Source organism: Argentina anserina, chromosome 7, assembly GCF_933775445.1.
Source record: "Argentina anserina chromosome 7, drPotAnse1.1, whole genome shotgun sequence".
NCBI classification, from domain to species: Eukaryota; Viridiplantae; Streptophyta; class Magnoliopsida; order Rosales; family Rosaceae; genus Argentina; species Argentina anserina.
The window spans coordinates 4,019,165-4,036,062 of record NC_065878.1 but is presented as its reverse complement, the minus strand read 5'-3'; the positions used below and the strand labels follow the sequence as shown (position 1 = coordinate 4,036,062).

Below are 16,898 nucleotides of genomic sequence, written 5' to 3'. Positions count from 1 at the left end.
AATCTTTTAGCCTGAGTCGCTGCCACCAAGTTTGCTTCTTGCGGATATGTTGCCGCACGGATAACAAACTGCTGCTCGTCCTTTGTGAATGTATACTTTTGAGCTATTCTATCATAGATAGCATCTCTATCCCACAAATAGGAGTTATCCAATAGGGGTGAGCACTCGTCCTCGCTAACCCGATGCGGGTGAGACGATCCAACCGTAGTTAGATTTGAAAACTATTTATATATATAAGAGTATATATATACTATTAGCGTAAAAACACGTAACAAAAATCGAACCAAGACTATAGCAAGTCTCGTAAGATTTAGGGCAAGTCAAGTAAAATCATGCAGATGTAAAATATGCGACTCGGCTCAAAATATCAAATACGTCGATGGGGTATATCCAACCTGACCGGCTCTAAGGTTCGCCTTCAGGCCAGACATCAGGACACGGTTATGACCGTAGTAGGTAACAACACGGTGCTGGATATCAGGATAATAGATTCACCGTGGATAAATCATAGTGCCCGGACATCAGGACGTGGGATTCACCATATACTAATAAAACATGCGGTGCCAGACATCAGTACACAGAATCACCGACATATAATCATGCATAAAATAAAAGGATCAGTCTTGAAACAATTTGACCAAAGTAAAGTGTTAATGAATGCAACATGTGATAAAGACGTATAGCATATACATTTTATATATAGAAAACCACTAACCCGGAAGGTATCGGCTCACCCTAGCAGGCGGCTCACCCTACTTGATATAGCAGTGCCAAAGTCCGCGCCCCAAGTCTTGCTCCGAGTAGAATCACGTCCCTCAAGCTCGTCTCGTAGCTAAACAATAACGAAAAAGGGGAAAGTAATGTCCATGACTTCTTAGTCAATTTAGTAATTGAATGTCAATTTGACTAGTTTGACTACCTGAGTCGAGGTCTCAGGATGATCGGTTGATGTTTCTAAAGGTGAGTGTGAATTTGTTTTATAGATACTCGTATCTTAGATTTATTCTTCCGGAATTTAAATCTCTCACGCTTAAGAGTTCCTCGATATCCGATCCGGGCGAAAATCGAGTTTAAGGTTTAACCGTAAAACTAAAATTACATTTTAGTGAAAGGTTACTAATTTTCCTTAATCCGATTTAAATCGAGAAATCTAATATGATTCTCTTCAAACAACCCATGACCCAATGGCATCCAAAGTGTTATCATAGATTCCGACTACCCCATCACTCATTCGTTCCAAAGATGTATCTCAGGATCAGCCGCAAGCCTGCAACAATGGATGAGTCGGCGCTCAAGCGCCAAGAAGAGAGATGGGCACCACTGGTGGTTCGTGCCTCCCTTGCCGAGTCTCCTCTTGTGCTTCTGGAACAACTCCACCATCCCAAATGTCACATCCCTGAAGGGAAAATGACGGTATTAGAGTTAAAATTTTTGAATTAACAAGCGAACAAACGAACAGAGTCTGTTTGAACACTCGCTAGCTTGGAAACTTATACAAATTTTTCGCTAAACAACAAACTGAGTTTTACAAATGTAACTTGAAAATAGAAACTCAAATTACGACTTTGGAAACACATGTGAAATAATTATGCGAGCTTTATAATAATTTGAAACAATGGGAGGTGATCAAAGAGTCACGGGCCCAAAACAAATACAACTATAGCAACCCAAAATATACATCAAAGGTGACATGATTTATGATACAACCTCGAAACTTATATCTCAATAAGAACAAGATACATGAGAGAGATAATAAAATAAAAATGACTTCAAACGGCCCAAGGGATGTGTACTCCTAAACTTCACATTTCCTAAACTCTTGTTGGCTCCTAACCTGCACAGAAACTATAGTAGGGGTGAGCTTCGTCCTCACTCACCCAGTTGGGACCAGCGCACCTATGTTGTTTGAAAGTGAGGTAGGCTAAGTTTTATGAAAACTTAAATAGTTTTAGATGTGAGCTAGCTCGTTAAAACATTTTATCACAAAAGGGTTAAGTTATCTTCCAGGGAAATCAATGCAAACATGTAATGGCCATCAATAATATCCAGTCAGTGGTGACCGATCCTAACAACTTGTAGCAAAACTATCAAGTCGAGGCCAACTACCTTTGTTGCAATAACAAAGGAGTGAGAGTGTCCATTTTTCTTGGAATGCCCTCAATAATACTGAATAGGTTGGATCCAAATCTTAAAACAGGGCATTGCCCCTCCGGAGGTTTACGGTTTTCGACACCGAGGGGTTACCGGATTACCGGGCCCCATACACTCTCAAGTATACTCACTCATAACGTATCCGTCTATCCTTGGGTTTTTTCATTTCTAAAATAATAATGCATTTCATTCAACATTTTAATAAATCAACCGAGGCATCGACAATGAATTTAAGGGCACGAAATACACAAAAGGGGTTAGCTCACCCTACCTCTATTGAAGTGCAGAATCCTCGCTACTATTCCAGTTCCGAAATAATGATGTTGCTGCTACTCAAGCTTTGTACGATTTCGTTGCATCAACTCTGAATTCATTTATCAAAGAGTCAATACGAAGTTCCGAGTATCGTAAATTGACTCTATTTAGTATTCCTAGTTTGACCAGAAAAGTCAAATGGTGACTTTATGTTGACCAAGTATTTTTGGGTTGACCAGGAATTTACCATGTTGACCAATTATCGACTAAATCTCGGAAAACCCGAAAATACTCTAACTTCAAACGTCAAGCGATAAAAAGCATATTTTAATGATATTCAACCTACTTAAGATTGAATCGACAACTTTATTATTTACCGACACATTTCTAATTAAATGTAATTCTCAATTCCCTAACCGGGTGAGAATCGAAAATAACTTAAGTCGTAACTAGACGTTACGTGAATCGTCGCCATTTTAGAATGAATCAGGATTTCACTAAGTTACCATAGGTAAAAGTAAAACCGTAAAAATCACTTGGTAAATAGTGAAGAGGTAACTTATGATAAAACTGTAAAATAGTAAAAGTCAAACGGTCAAACAATAACTTCTTGTCAAGGGCAATTTAGTAATTTCATCTCACATTAAAACAGTAAAAATGTTAAAATGTAATAGTAAAAACCTATCTTTTTACCCTAGTCTACTCCGACTCCATTTCCGACCTCCAATACCGACTCCGATCAAGCCTAAACTAACAAGCAATGGACTCAGAAGCTTCTCAACAACATTAAAGGCACAAAACACAAGAACTTAAGGAATTGGAGTAGAATTACTACCTCCACAAGTCACTGATCCCAATCCGAGGTTGCTGCACCTTTCCCTTCCAAAACCTCTACTGCTTGGTTCACCGGAGGTTCAAGACGTTCTTCTACAGCTAGAGATGTTCACTGGAGTTGTTTTCTCAGCAGAGGTAAAACCGTGCAAGAAAGAGGACGATTAGAACTCGAATTAAGGGATTTGGAAATCATCAATCCAGTTGACTAAGTTAAAACTTGGGCCCAAAAATTGGGCTCGGGTCAAAACAAAGAGAAAAGGCTTGGGCTTCTCCCAACCAAAAACCAAAACCCGAAATGATTTTCACAAAATATTTAAAACAAAGTAAAACTAAAAAAAATTGTAAAAACTAAACTGAGCGTCGGAAAAATATTAGGAAGGCATTTTCCGATCTCGTGACGACATGTAGTTTAATATCAACGTATTAAACTACGTTATTAATATTTAGATAAATATCGATTGATTAGTCCTAATGTGTCGGTAATCGAGATTAGAATTCTCGGGTATTACACCAAAGCTTTTTAAAGAAAATGCACCGGGGGCGTTTTGGATGGGTAAGACCAATAAAATTTGCAAAAAAATAAAATAAAAGTGGAATACAACGCAAATTGACTGCCGACATCTATCTTCCCCAACCAAGGCAAGAGTTGCCTCTTGCCGTTTGACCAACCCAACCAATCATCACCCAGAACCAACCGGACCACCGTCTCTCTCCTGCAACGTAAAATCCACTGCCTCTCTCCCTCTCCAACTTGCTTTTAATTTTCCGTTCATATCTCAATCTCTCGGCCACTCGATTCGAATCTTGGGTAGTGATGTCAGACAAGTTCTCCACCACACTTCGGATTGGAGAGCTCAACGACTACATAGCTCCGTCTCAAGTAAAGTTAATAGTTCTATTTCCAGGTTAGAATTGAAGAAGAACTGAAGATAACATTTCCAGGACAATTTCCATGACGAAGAGAAGGCACACAAGGATGACTGGAAGAACTGGGGATCCACTAGGGCAAAGAATCGTTAATAGTATAAATCAAGAGAGTATCGTTCACAACGATTACTCGACATTAATATTAACCATGTAAGCATCGTTAGTAGTATAAATCAAGAGGGTATCGTTCACAAACCGGGATTCACCACGGCAAAGAATCAGAAACATTTAACAACGAATTCATAAGAGATAAAAAGATTTGATAGTTATGGATTATAAGTATAAAAACAGAAATAAAACATAAACTAATATATACATGTGATCACCAACTAACACACAAACATCACCAAACAAAAAGTCACAAGTAGCTTCGAAATCATAATCTCATCCTATGTAAACAACGAGCCTTAGCGGACAAATATTGAGTGAACAAACAACAACCTAATGCCGAACTAGGTTACTTAGCACATCCCTAACTCGAAACATGGTCTGGTAATCCTATCTTAGCGCTTAGAAATTACAAGGTAACATGTCATTCTCAATCTTACCACTTCATTGATTCATCTCTTATCTAATTACTTAGCGCATCTTAGATAACAAACGGATCATGGTTAATTCCTAGTGATTACTAACAAATCAAGCATGTCACTTACTTTAACAAGTTAACAAAAACACTTAAGAATCCTATATGCAAAACTAACTTAGCGCCTTGAATCACATATAGTTAACGCACAAGAAAGAGAATCATTAAATCATTGAATTATAAACTCACAACATCTACATATAAATCATAAAAAACAAAATCAGAACTACTTTATAACATCCTGCAAAATCGTAAACTACATGAGAGTATTCCACACATTCGCAACTAGCCAAAAACAGAAACACAACATCACACAAAGAATCCAAACCAAAAACATAATTGAAGAAGTAATGAGTTACACTTTGTAAATCTCATTAGCGGTATCAAAACAAGGCAGCACGGCTTCAACTTGAATGTCAATCCTAGGCATAGCGCTTTGGATCGAAAGGAATGAAAGGAAGATGGTGTTTACGACTTGAATGGCTTTTAGGATGATGAGTAGTGTTTAAGGCAGAGCTTTGGCTAGTCTTGTGAGCAAGGTTGATGATTCTTTTCTGTAAAAATAAGGTGCTATATATAGGGGAAAACCCAAGGGAGGCTGGCCACAAAGTTCACAAAGTTGAAACCAAATTGGTTTAGGTTTCCTAAATTTTCTTAATTTGGCAGAGCTGATTTTTGTGCCTTGTTGTTGCCATAACTTTCGCTAGAAAATAGATATTAAGGTGATTCTAATTGCATTTAAAAACTGACTTCCGTAGCTTTTCATCCATATATCATACATTGTCTGAGTCATTGTGAGCTGTCCAAGGGAGCCCGTCAAAGTTGGATGACCTGCACTGGCAGAATTTTGATTCTGATAAGGATTTGATATTAATGGCATATCTTCTTCCTCCTTTAATGCTAATTTGTTTTGCACGAATTTCCTCATTTGAATTAGGGAGGCAGCAATCTTAATTGTTGCAGCCTTGTTTGATTTTTCTTACTTTTTCTCATTTATTTGCTGCATGACTTCTTTGACTACTATTGGTGCAAGAATTTATGGTGATTCTGATATAGATTCATGCATCTATATATAGGAGAAATAAGGTCCAAACTTTCCCTCACATCCCTTAGATCAAAAGCAAATCAATGGCTGAGATAATTCTTTCGAGCCCACTGGACCTTCGAGTAATGATTCGGTCATATCTCCCTGTAGGAATAAGATATTGATTCGATTCCAAATTCTACAGAAACTAGACTCACACAGCTTTCTATCCATATATGATACATCTTCTAATTCGATCTGAGCTGTCCAGGGAGTCCGTTAAAGTTGGACTACGAATCTTGACAGCTTTCTAATTCTTGCATGGATTGCGCTTTTAAGTGCATATCTTCTTCTCTTTAATAATTTTGATTTACATGCATGAAAATATCTTCATATACACCTTGGAAATCCATCTCCAACTTGGTTTTAGAATCCAACTCCCAATAGGAAACCATCAATGCCGCACGGCCTATCCTTATTCCTTGCGCAACTAGGATTGATTTCCTTCTCCAACATGGATTTGTCTTTCCTAATAAGAATGAGTATGTTATAAACAAAGAAATATGAAATGATGAATCCTACTCGAATAAGGAATCATATCTCAACAATGATTCTTAACACTTAGCACGATTTTATCATCAATTCACTCATAATCGATATAAGCTCTACCTAGACACTTATTCATACAAAAGAAACTAAAACATACTAAATAAAACATACTAAACATATTAAGACCGTCCCAGTTTGTGCTCCTATCAACAACCCCACACTTAAACTTTACTAGTCCCTTAACAAACACTAGAAAGAGAAACAAAAACATAAAACAAAAATAAATAAAAACTAAACTAACGACTCAACTATAATGCGTTCAACATTTTGTCTCAGACATCTTCAAACTCATAGCATCAAGAATAACACTTAATCAAAATAGATAGAATGAATTCAATAGTTAATAAACATGAGATCTCGCATAACAAGTGAGACATGGCAGACAACAGAGGTGATATTATGCTCGACATGTTCAAAATAAGTTTAAAATTCAACTTACAAGGGATATGCACTCCAAATCTTTTCTCCCAAGAACATGACATATGCTTAATAGTTTTTCACACATAAGAGTTATGAACACATAGTGAATAATTCGAAAACTTCATGAAAAATACCAATCATATGCACAAATGAACCCAAACCATATGCTTACTCATGAAACAAACTCCACAGATTAAGGACTACTCATTTTAAGAATCATGCGGATCTTTAGGCTTAGGCTCGGCAAGGATTCCATTTTTTAGGAAAAAGGAATCACAAAGGTCATTCTCAAGACTTAGCATAGCAAGAATCATCCACCTTATGTCGCCATACTCCATAAAACAATAGCCAATTTTATCATGTTGGACCCATTCTTCATTCTAAACATTATGAAAACGAACGAATGCTAAAGTACAACATTATTAAGCTTCAATGAATACATCACAACTCCAAATTCATATCAAACATAGCTATGCCATAACTTCTTTATATATATATATTTTTTATTTTTATTTTTAAGCCGTGTTCATGTAATTTTCTCTTTTTTTCTTCTCACGACATCTTTCTATTTTTTTTTCTGTTCACCATTTTCATACGACACGCATACATATAGCATAACCCCACACTTAAATCAAATCATCACTCCATATTAACACTAGAATGGCTCTGCCAAGCCTCAAATACAAGGTATAGATATAACTATAGTAAGCAAGGATATTAACATGTTGGTAATGAAAGAAAAAGTTTAACGTAGGCTCAAAGGGATTAATAGTAAGGTGTCCTAAGCAGGGCACAAATAAGGCATACGGCTTTTTGGCATAAAGTGGTGGAAATACTAAAAAGATCCAACAATTCTTTTCAAAATCAGAGTATATTATGATAAAAGTTTTGAAAGTTTCACAAAGTAAATTATAGCATTATCTAGTTCATTGATATTCTATGGCATATGAATTGATCAAGATAAATGTAATGATGTTATATAGCCAAGAAATGATAGATAAAACTCAAAACTAAAGGCATATATATGGCTCGAAACTCACAAAGGTTATATGAATTCAAACAAGTAGGGAACATGCTCATTTTGTACCTAAGTTTCAAAATCCTCATCTACTACATGTTGATACAATATCTACACATCGATTAACCATCAAATAGCAATGAAGTTCAATTTAAAATCGTGATCATGTATCAACCAATCATTCAAAGATCAACTCATCCTAGACAGTTAAAGGCATACCTAAAACAAAATCAAAACAACATAACATAACAAAAATCGAAAAGAAAAATAGAAAAACAATCTAAAAATCAGAAATCAAAGCAAGAAAATAAAAATCAAAGCAACAAAATCGAAACACATATAAGCATCAAACAATAGAATACAACAAATGATGTATACCCCACCCCTCACTTAAAACTAACATTGCCATCAATGTACAATATGATAAGCAACAAAAATTAAAAGGGATAAGAAAATGCAAACACTTGTTGATGGCTCCTTCATTGGCTTAAGTTTATAGTCCAAAGCCTAGACTATCTCTAAAAATTCACTTGCTTGTCATAGGTTCAAGAAGAGAAGTCTCCTCCACGTTATGCTTCACAAAGTTTTTATAGTATGGCTTCAAGCGATGTCCATTGACCATGAACTCATTTCCATTCACTGCACTCTTAATCCTGATAGCACCAGAAGGAAAAATGTGAGTAATAACAAACAGACCAAGCCACCTTGAACGAAGCTTGCCCTGAAACAACTTAAGTCGAGAATGAAACAAAAGAACTTTCTGCCCAACGACAAAGTGTTTCTTCCTAATCATACGGTCATGGAACGATTTGGTCTTCTCCTTGTAAATCATAGTAGAATCATAGGCCTCATTTCAAATCTCTTCAAGGTCGTGCAATTGCAATTTTCTATACAATCCGGCCTCGTTAATGTCCATGTTAAAAGTCTTTACAGCCCACCATGCACGATCTTCAAGCTCCACAAGTAGATGACACACCTTGCCATAGACTAATCGAAACTGTGACATGCCAAGAGGAGTCCTGTATGCAGTCCTATAAGCCCAAAGATTATCATCCAATCGTTGAGACCAATCTTTGCGTGTTGGTCCAACTGATTTCTCCAAAATTCTCTTGATCTCTAGATTAGATAGCTCAACTTGTCGACATGTTTGGGGGTGATAAGGCATAGCAACCTTATGCTTGATACCATATTTCCTCAATAATGCTTCAATGGTACGATTGTAAAAATGAGATCCTCCATCACTAATGATCACTCTCGGCATACCAAACCTAGAGAAAATATTAGAACGAAGGAAATCTGTAACAACTCAAGAATCATTAGTCCGGGTGGGTTTTGCTTCCACCAATTTCGAAACATAATCAACACAAACAAGTATATACAAGAAACCATCAGAGTTTGGAAAAGGTCCCATGAAATGATGCCTCAATAATCAAACAGTTCAACAGTCAAGAGAGGATGCATCAGCATTTGATCTCTAGAACCTATGTTTCCCATGCGTTGGCATCTATCACAAGTCATGCAAAAATTATATGCATCTTTAAAGATCGTAAGCCAAAAGAAACCACATTCTAATACCTTAAGAGCAATCCTACGTGAACCAAAATGTCCTCCACCAGACTCAGAATGACAAAAGGTAAGTATAGAATGATGTTCAGATTCAGGGACACACCTCCTAATGATTTGATCAACACAATGTTTCCACAAGTTTGGTTCATCCCAAATGTAATACTTAGATAAAGCTTTAAGTCTATTCTTTTGAGCATGCGATAAAGTATCTGTGAATTGCTTAGAAACAAGATAGTTCACAACATCTGCATACCACGGCTCACTTACCTCAACTCGAAAGAGTTGCTCATCCGGAAAACTCTCTTGAATGGCCAGGGGTTCGGCATCTCTCACTAAACAGCTCAAATGGTCTGCCACTTCCCTTCTTGTCCTTGATTTCGAGATCAAACTCTTGAAGTAAGAGAATCCATCGAATCAATCTTGGTTTGGCATCTTTCTTCGTCATTAAGTACTTCAAAGCCGCGTGGTCAGTGTAAACAATAACTTTGGATTGAAGTAAGTAAGAACGAAACTTATCTAAAACAAAGATCACAACAAGAAGTTCTTTCTCAGTTGTGGTGTAGTTCTGTTGAGCATCATTCGGGAGGCATAGTAAATGGCATAGGGCTGCTTGTCCTTCCTCTGTCCTAGCACGGCTCCAACTGCATAGTTGGAGGCATCACACATTAACTCAAATGGCAAAGACCAATATGGCAGTGACATGATCGGTGCTCACATTAGGAGCTTCTTCAAAGTCTCAAATGCGTGCTTGAAAATGAGTTATATATATATATATATATATATATTGTCACCACCACGAAATTTCGAATGATAAAAGTTCGAATTTGAAGCAATGAAAACTCTAAAATAATCCCAAATATATTGAAATCATCTTACAGCAACAATGTATCGAAACTGAGTTCACAGTACGACTCAGTCAACTTGAATAATACATTACCAGTTTATACCCTTAGGTATTAAAATATTTGGAAATGTAATACTCACTCAATCCTCACGCGACAGAAGTAGGAGACCCTTAGTAATCCTCCGAGTAAGCTCTCCGAGCCTGTTAATTCCCACCTGCAGAACTATCCCCTACACCATCAATGGTCTCGCAATCTTGGAAAAATCCTTGATAAACCTACGATAGAAACTTGCATGTCCAATAAACGATCTATTTTAGACTTATCAATCTCAATTCCTTTAGATGAAACAATATGACCTAAGACAATGCCTTGCGTAACCATGAAATGACATTTTTCCCAATTCAAAACCAAGTTAGTTTTTTCACAACGTTTAAGCACAAGTTCCACATTCTCTAAACATGTATCGAAATTCTCACCATAAACAGAAAAGTCATCCATGAAAACTTCAATTTTAGAACCAATATACTCAGAGAAAATGTGATAGATACAACGTTGAGACGTACCTGGAGCGTTGCATAAACCAAAATGCATGCGACGATAAGCAAACGTACCAAAAGAGCATGTGAATGTTGTATTTTCTTGATCTTCCTCCGCAATACTAATCTGATTGTATCCACTATATCCATTAAGGAAACAATAGAAAGAATGACCAACTAACCTCACAAGCATTTGATCAATGAATGGTAATGGCATGTGATCCTTCCTTGTTGTGGCGTTGATCTTCCTATAGTCGATACATACACTGTGACCAGTCACCGTCCTTTGAGGCACTAACTCATTATCTTTGTTCTTCACTACTGTGATTCCGAACTTCTTTGGCATAACTTGAATGGGAGAGATCTACCTACTGTCTGAAATAAGGTAGATGACGCCACAATCATGTAACTTAGTGATCTCGTTCTTGACAACTTGCATCATTGGTGGGTGAAGACGTCTCTGGCTCTCCTTGGTCAGTTTGGCACCATCTTCTGTAAAATTCGATGCACACACATTGTAGGGCTGATTCCCTTGATGTCGGTTAGGGTCCATCCTATGGCCGTCTTGTGCCTTTTCAAAACCTCAATCAATCTCTCCTCTTGTTCCTCGTTGAGTGCAGATGAAATGTATGTATTCATCTCCCAAAAACGCATACTTCAAATGGTTCAGAAGAACCTTAAGATCAAGCTTTGGGGCTTACACCATAGAAGCAAGATTCTTGTTAGTGGTTAAGAGAGTTGGACTAGGAGAGACATAACTTACCTCACATGGTAAACCCTCAAGAGATGTCACGTTCTCTAGTACAAAAGATGGCACGGCATCATTCGCTTCCAACTCAGAAACGTTGGAGCCATCACTTGCAAATCCAGCCCCGTGGGCAATGGTGAGTGCCAAATCGTCATATGCCAAGGTATCTAGATAGTTATCTGCAAGGGAATCAAGAATGTCAACTAAAAAAAATTACTTAATTCCGGAAAGGGATACCTCATGGCTTCAAAAATATTGAAGCTAATCAGTTCACCGTCGAACTCAAAGGCGAGTGATCCACTAAACACATTAATCTTTGTTCTTGCAGTCCTCATAAAGGGACGCCCCAACAGAATAGGGACATCCTTGTCATCTGCTTCAGTTGGCTCCATGTCAATGACGTAGAAGTCCGTATGGAATATCAAGCTCGAAACCTGCACAAGAACATCTTCAACATAGCCCAAAGGGACTTTGTTGGAATAATCAGCTAATCGGATAACTACACTATCTTTTTTTAAATCTCCTAGACCTAAGTTAGCATAAATGTAGTAAGACATTACTTTGATCGATGCTCCTAAGTCTAGCATTATCTTATGAAATTTTGTGTTACCGATTGTACAATGGATAGAAAAACTCCCTAGATCCTTGAGCTTAGATGGTAGCTTCCTTTGTAGCATGGCTGAGACTGTCTCACTCATTGTGACCACTTCCTTCTCTCGAGTCATCCTCTTATTAGTGCACAATTCCTTCAGAAATTTAGCGTACTTCAGGATTTGTTGAATGTATTCAATTAGAGGCATGTTCACTTCTACCCTCTTAAAGATGTCGAGCATGGCTTGATCATAGTCATCCTTCTTCTTCTTTGCGAATCTATTGGGGAATGGGACACAAGGAAGAACATTAGTTGAAACCAAACCACTAGGGTTATGATCCTTACATGTGTCATGCATGGCATGATTACTTTAGGGCAGAGGCATGTCATCATTGACCTTAGAGAAGGCAGAGTCCTTCTCTAGGTCATTTGCATTGAAATTCTCGGCCTCTTTGTCTTTAGAAGGCACGACCTTCTTGATTGGCTGCAATGAGCATCTAAGAGCCTCCCACTTCTTGTCATCATGGCCTTCACATTTGGATTTGGATCAATTTAGCTTGGCAATTTACGTTCTTCATGGATCTTACCCATGAAGTCGATCACTTGTCTCATTTGCTTCTTAAGCTCGGTTATGTCTTTATAATGAGCTTGTTGACATGTAACTAAATCTTAAGTAGCAGAGGTCCAGATGCATTATTTGAACCATGAACATTAGAGTTAAAGGGAATAGAACCTTGAGGTTCCTGAGGCCGCACAAACAAACCTGAAGGACGAGGTCCTTGACCTTGAGCATTGGACGGTTGAACATTGTTCTTCCAACAAAAGTTGTGATGGTCTCTAAGTCCAGGATTGTATGTGTTCGAATAAGGATCATACCTAGTTCTTTGTTTCCCCATGAAGTTCAACTCCTCTTCAGTCATTGCACCATTTGGACAATTCTCGGTGGTGTGGTCTTTGAAGGAACAAATGGCACACGCTTGAGTGTTGATGCTCGAACCATTGAATGCCTTGACAAGAATGTCAAGCTTCATTTCTAAATTAGCCATTTGATTCCTTGTATCAACGTCATACACTCCACCGCTCTTGCTTCCTCTCTTCTCCTTAGAACTAAATTGGCAATTGTTGTCGGCCAAGTCATCAATCAAGGTGTAAGCTTCTTGACTGGTCTTGTTCATGAATATGCAGCCACATGCCGAATCCACCATACTCTTGTTGTGGTGTCGAGTCCTTCATAGAAGAATTGCACCAAGTCATCCAACGAAATACCATGGTGAGGGCACTTCCTTTGCAATTCCTGAAAATTCCTCTCATGCCTCATAGAGTGAATCACCATCCTTTTGAGTGAAGTTCTGAATCTCCCGCCTTAGTCTTTTCGTGAGTTGAGCAGGGAAAAATTGCTTCAAGAACCTCCTAGTCATGTCGTCCCATGTGGTGATGATTCTCGTAGGCTGAGAGTACAACCAACGCTTAGCATCGTCCTTAAGGGTAAATGAAAACAAAAGCAACCTCAATCCTTCTTGAGAAAGATGATGAATTGATTGGAGCTTGCAAATGTCCAAGAACTCCCTAAGGTGAACATTAGTGTCTTCCATTGAGGAACCAGAGTATTTAGGCAGCTGCCCAAGTAATTGAACCGGAATGGAGAAGTTGGCTTCATTTGGTGGAGTGAAGCAATGCATGAAGGTGATTCAGGGGTGGTAGGAATGAAAGCATTCTTGAGTGCCATTGGAGCACCAACATGAATTAGAGTACGGTCCGCATTTGTGTCTATCTCTGAGTTAAAGATGAAGGGGAAGAAAAGATCATCCGCTTCTTCTAATTTAGGTGAAGAGTTTAAGATTGAGTTGCTTGGAGAAGTTTCGAAATCAAAGAGTCTACTCGAGCTAGAGTCTTGCAAGTCTTTAAGTGCTCGAATTCCATCTTTGAGCTCTTGTGTTTTCTTAGATATAGTGGACATGCATAGTTCCTGTAAAAAAAAGTTAAAAATTTAGCATTCCTTAGGTCATATACACGGCACACTTATGGATGAGGCACGGAACTATGTTGTCATGTTTACAAAAGTTTGTTCTTTACGTTTACAAAGTTTATACAATTTACAAGTTCATTTTGCTGTTTCAATTATTGAATGATCGATTGATTCTAAGTTGTAAACCGAGGTGAACGTGCAGCCTAGTTATGGACGTCTACACACAAGATCAAGTCTTTGTTTCAGAAGGCTATATAGCTCAATTAGAGATAGTGAACATGGTAGGACTCATTTGTTGAACTACGAAGAGCGAACTCCCTATCGACTACATCACCGAGATGTATGTCAATTTGTAGTTCTCTGAGATCCAATTTTGGTTCCATGCACAAGGGTAATAAAAGAGTGTGCCCCTTACTCAGTTGGACTCAAACTTAGGTGTTAGACAAATCTCCAAGTGTTAATAAAAGCCGCCATCAACCTCATGTAAAAACTTTGGAAGAAAACATGAGGGGTTGAGGCTAATATTAACAAAAATGGACTTTACCTATTCCCTTCGATTTACAACCTACAACAATCATTCACTCAATCACCAAAACAACATCCTAAGAAGTAATTACTATATGTTAGAACAAAGCAAGAAAAGCATATACAAATGTACAATATGAACATTGAATTTGAAATTAAAAGTTAGGGATCCATCTTTATGGATCTCCGGCAACGGCGCGGTTTGATCGGGTCGATTACTCAACATCAATATTAACCCTGTAAGCATCGTTAGTAGTATAAAGCAAGAGGGTATAGTTCACAAACCGGGGATCCACCGGGTCAAAGAATCATAAACATTTCCACTCCTTATAAGTCTCGTCTATCCCGAACTCAGTTAGATGATCCTTAACTATGCTAGCCTTCCAACTCTTACCATGTGCACATCTCAGACAAGGACATGTCACATAATTAACATCACAACCACTTTTTAATGCAAACATAAGCACTTCATCAACTCCTAATTTAAACTACACTGATATCCTATCAGCATTCATCCAAGATTTATCCATCTAGCAATTAAAAAATTAAAGAACTTATCATACCAACAGAACAAGAATTAATTTATCACACAAACACAACAACAAACAATCCATTATTAACCATGTCATATCCATCAAAGCAGCATACGCAAAAACAAATTTCATACCATATACTCCAAAATATATGCTCCTTAGCTTGCTTGTTTCATACCGTATTCCTTGTTGTGGCTTACCCGAAATCAGACCTATAACTAGTAAATGAACACAAACATTAGTAAATGAAACATGATAACTGAAATCAAACATATAACTACAATTTAAAATCATTAGCAGATTAACATTATTGCATAAATACTGAGAAGAGAGATAAATTCATACATCCAACAGAATGACTGCTTCAGTAATAACCTATTACTTGGAATTTCCAATCTCTTCTCAAACTAACAGAACTTCACAAATGCTCTTGGTTACTAATATGCAATCAAAACAGTTTTCATCAAGCAATCCAAACAGTTCTCATCAGTAAATTCACATTTCCTTTCAATATACAATGTCAATGTAGGTTACATTCTCAACACACTCACTCAAAGCAAACAACTTGATCATGTTTCATTCACACATATTAATGATATTATCATACACTGGAACGTATAAAATTAGAAGAAGAAAAACAATGGGACAAGTAGCAATGCTCGCATCAGACCAACAATAGAAGACAGTGACAGGCAGCCACCAAAAGGCATCAAAGAATAAGGAAATCCCTTATTCCCGAGCAATACATTTCACGCCGACGGCTGAAACTTTAAGCAAAGAACAAAAGAACTAAAACCCAATGAAGTAACAAAGAAACTTCAATGAAGTAAGAAACCCAATGCCGTTACCTTCTCAGCCGCAGGAACTCCTCCACAAGCCCACGACTGCGAGCGGTGATGTCGACGATGAAGGAGGTTGATGTGACTACCTTCTCATTATGAGAGAAAGAGATTGAGAGGATTTTTGTGGTGAGAGCATGTCTTTCTCTCAGGATTGACTGGGTTTCTTTTAGAGAAGGACGTTGTGGGTTAATGGGTGTTTCTAAGCTAAGGGTTAATGGGTTTTTACGAGCCTTAGTGATGTTTCGTTATTTTCAAATCAGGTCTGAAAATGGCATAGTTGCTAGGGTTAAGTGAGGAAAAAATGAGGGGGAAATTTTGTCAAGTGTTAAAAACATCTAAACTGGAGGGAAGTGATAAGGTTTTCAAGACAATAGATTTATTTCAAAAAACCATTGTTACTAATATATGTAAACAATGGGTCTAAACATCACAACTAAACATTGTTAAACAGATATTGTCTGAGACAATTTACACAATAGTCATAGAAATGAGAAAAACCGTTGTCTACAATTCCTAGTCAAACAATAGGCAGTACAAAAGGCATTGTCTTAAAGAGAAATGCTAACAATGTTATTCTTTGCCTATGGTACATCAAAAACCATTATCTAACAATTTTCTTCAGACAATGGTTATTTTGAAACCATTGTCTGAAAGATCAGACAATGGTTATTTTCGATATGCACTGTCTATCAACCATTGTCTATTCAACATTTTGGTGTAGTGTTTTGATTTCCTATAATAGCCATTTTATTCATTTTCCAAGTGCAATCCTCACAGTATAAATAGCCATCATCTTGTCATTGTAAAATGATCCAAAATACAATCAGTTCTCCATTTCTCAAAGTGTTCTTAGCTTTTATCTGGTGATAGAAAGAGGTACTTCTCGAGTTCGTTACACCAGTAGTCGTTATATTCTAGGAGACA

General features: G+C 37.5%; 1 non-coding gene across 1 annotated transcript; it reads left to right on the top strand.

The window, feature by feature from the left end:
- Positions 1-13,370: 13,370 nt before the first annotated feature.
- LOC126804291 (small nucleolar RNA R71) lies at positions 13,371-13,478 on the top strand. Its single transcript, XR_007673245.1, has one exon. It is a non-coding gene; the product is annotated as a small nucleolar RNA R71 (small nucleolar RNA).
- Positions 13,479-16,898: the final 3,420 nt, after the last annotated feature.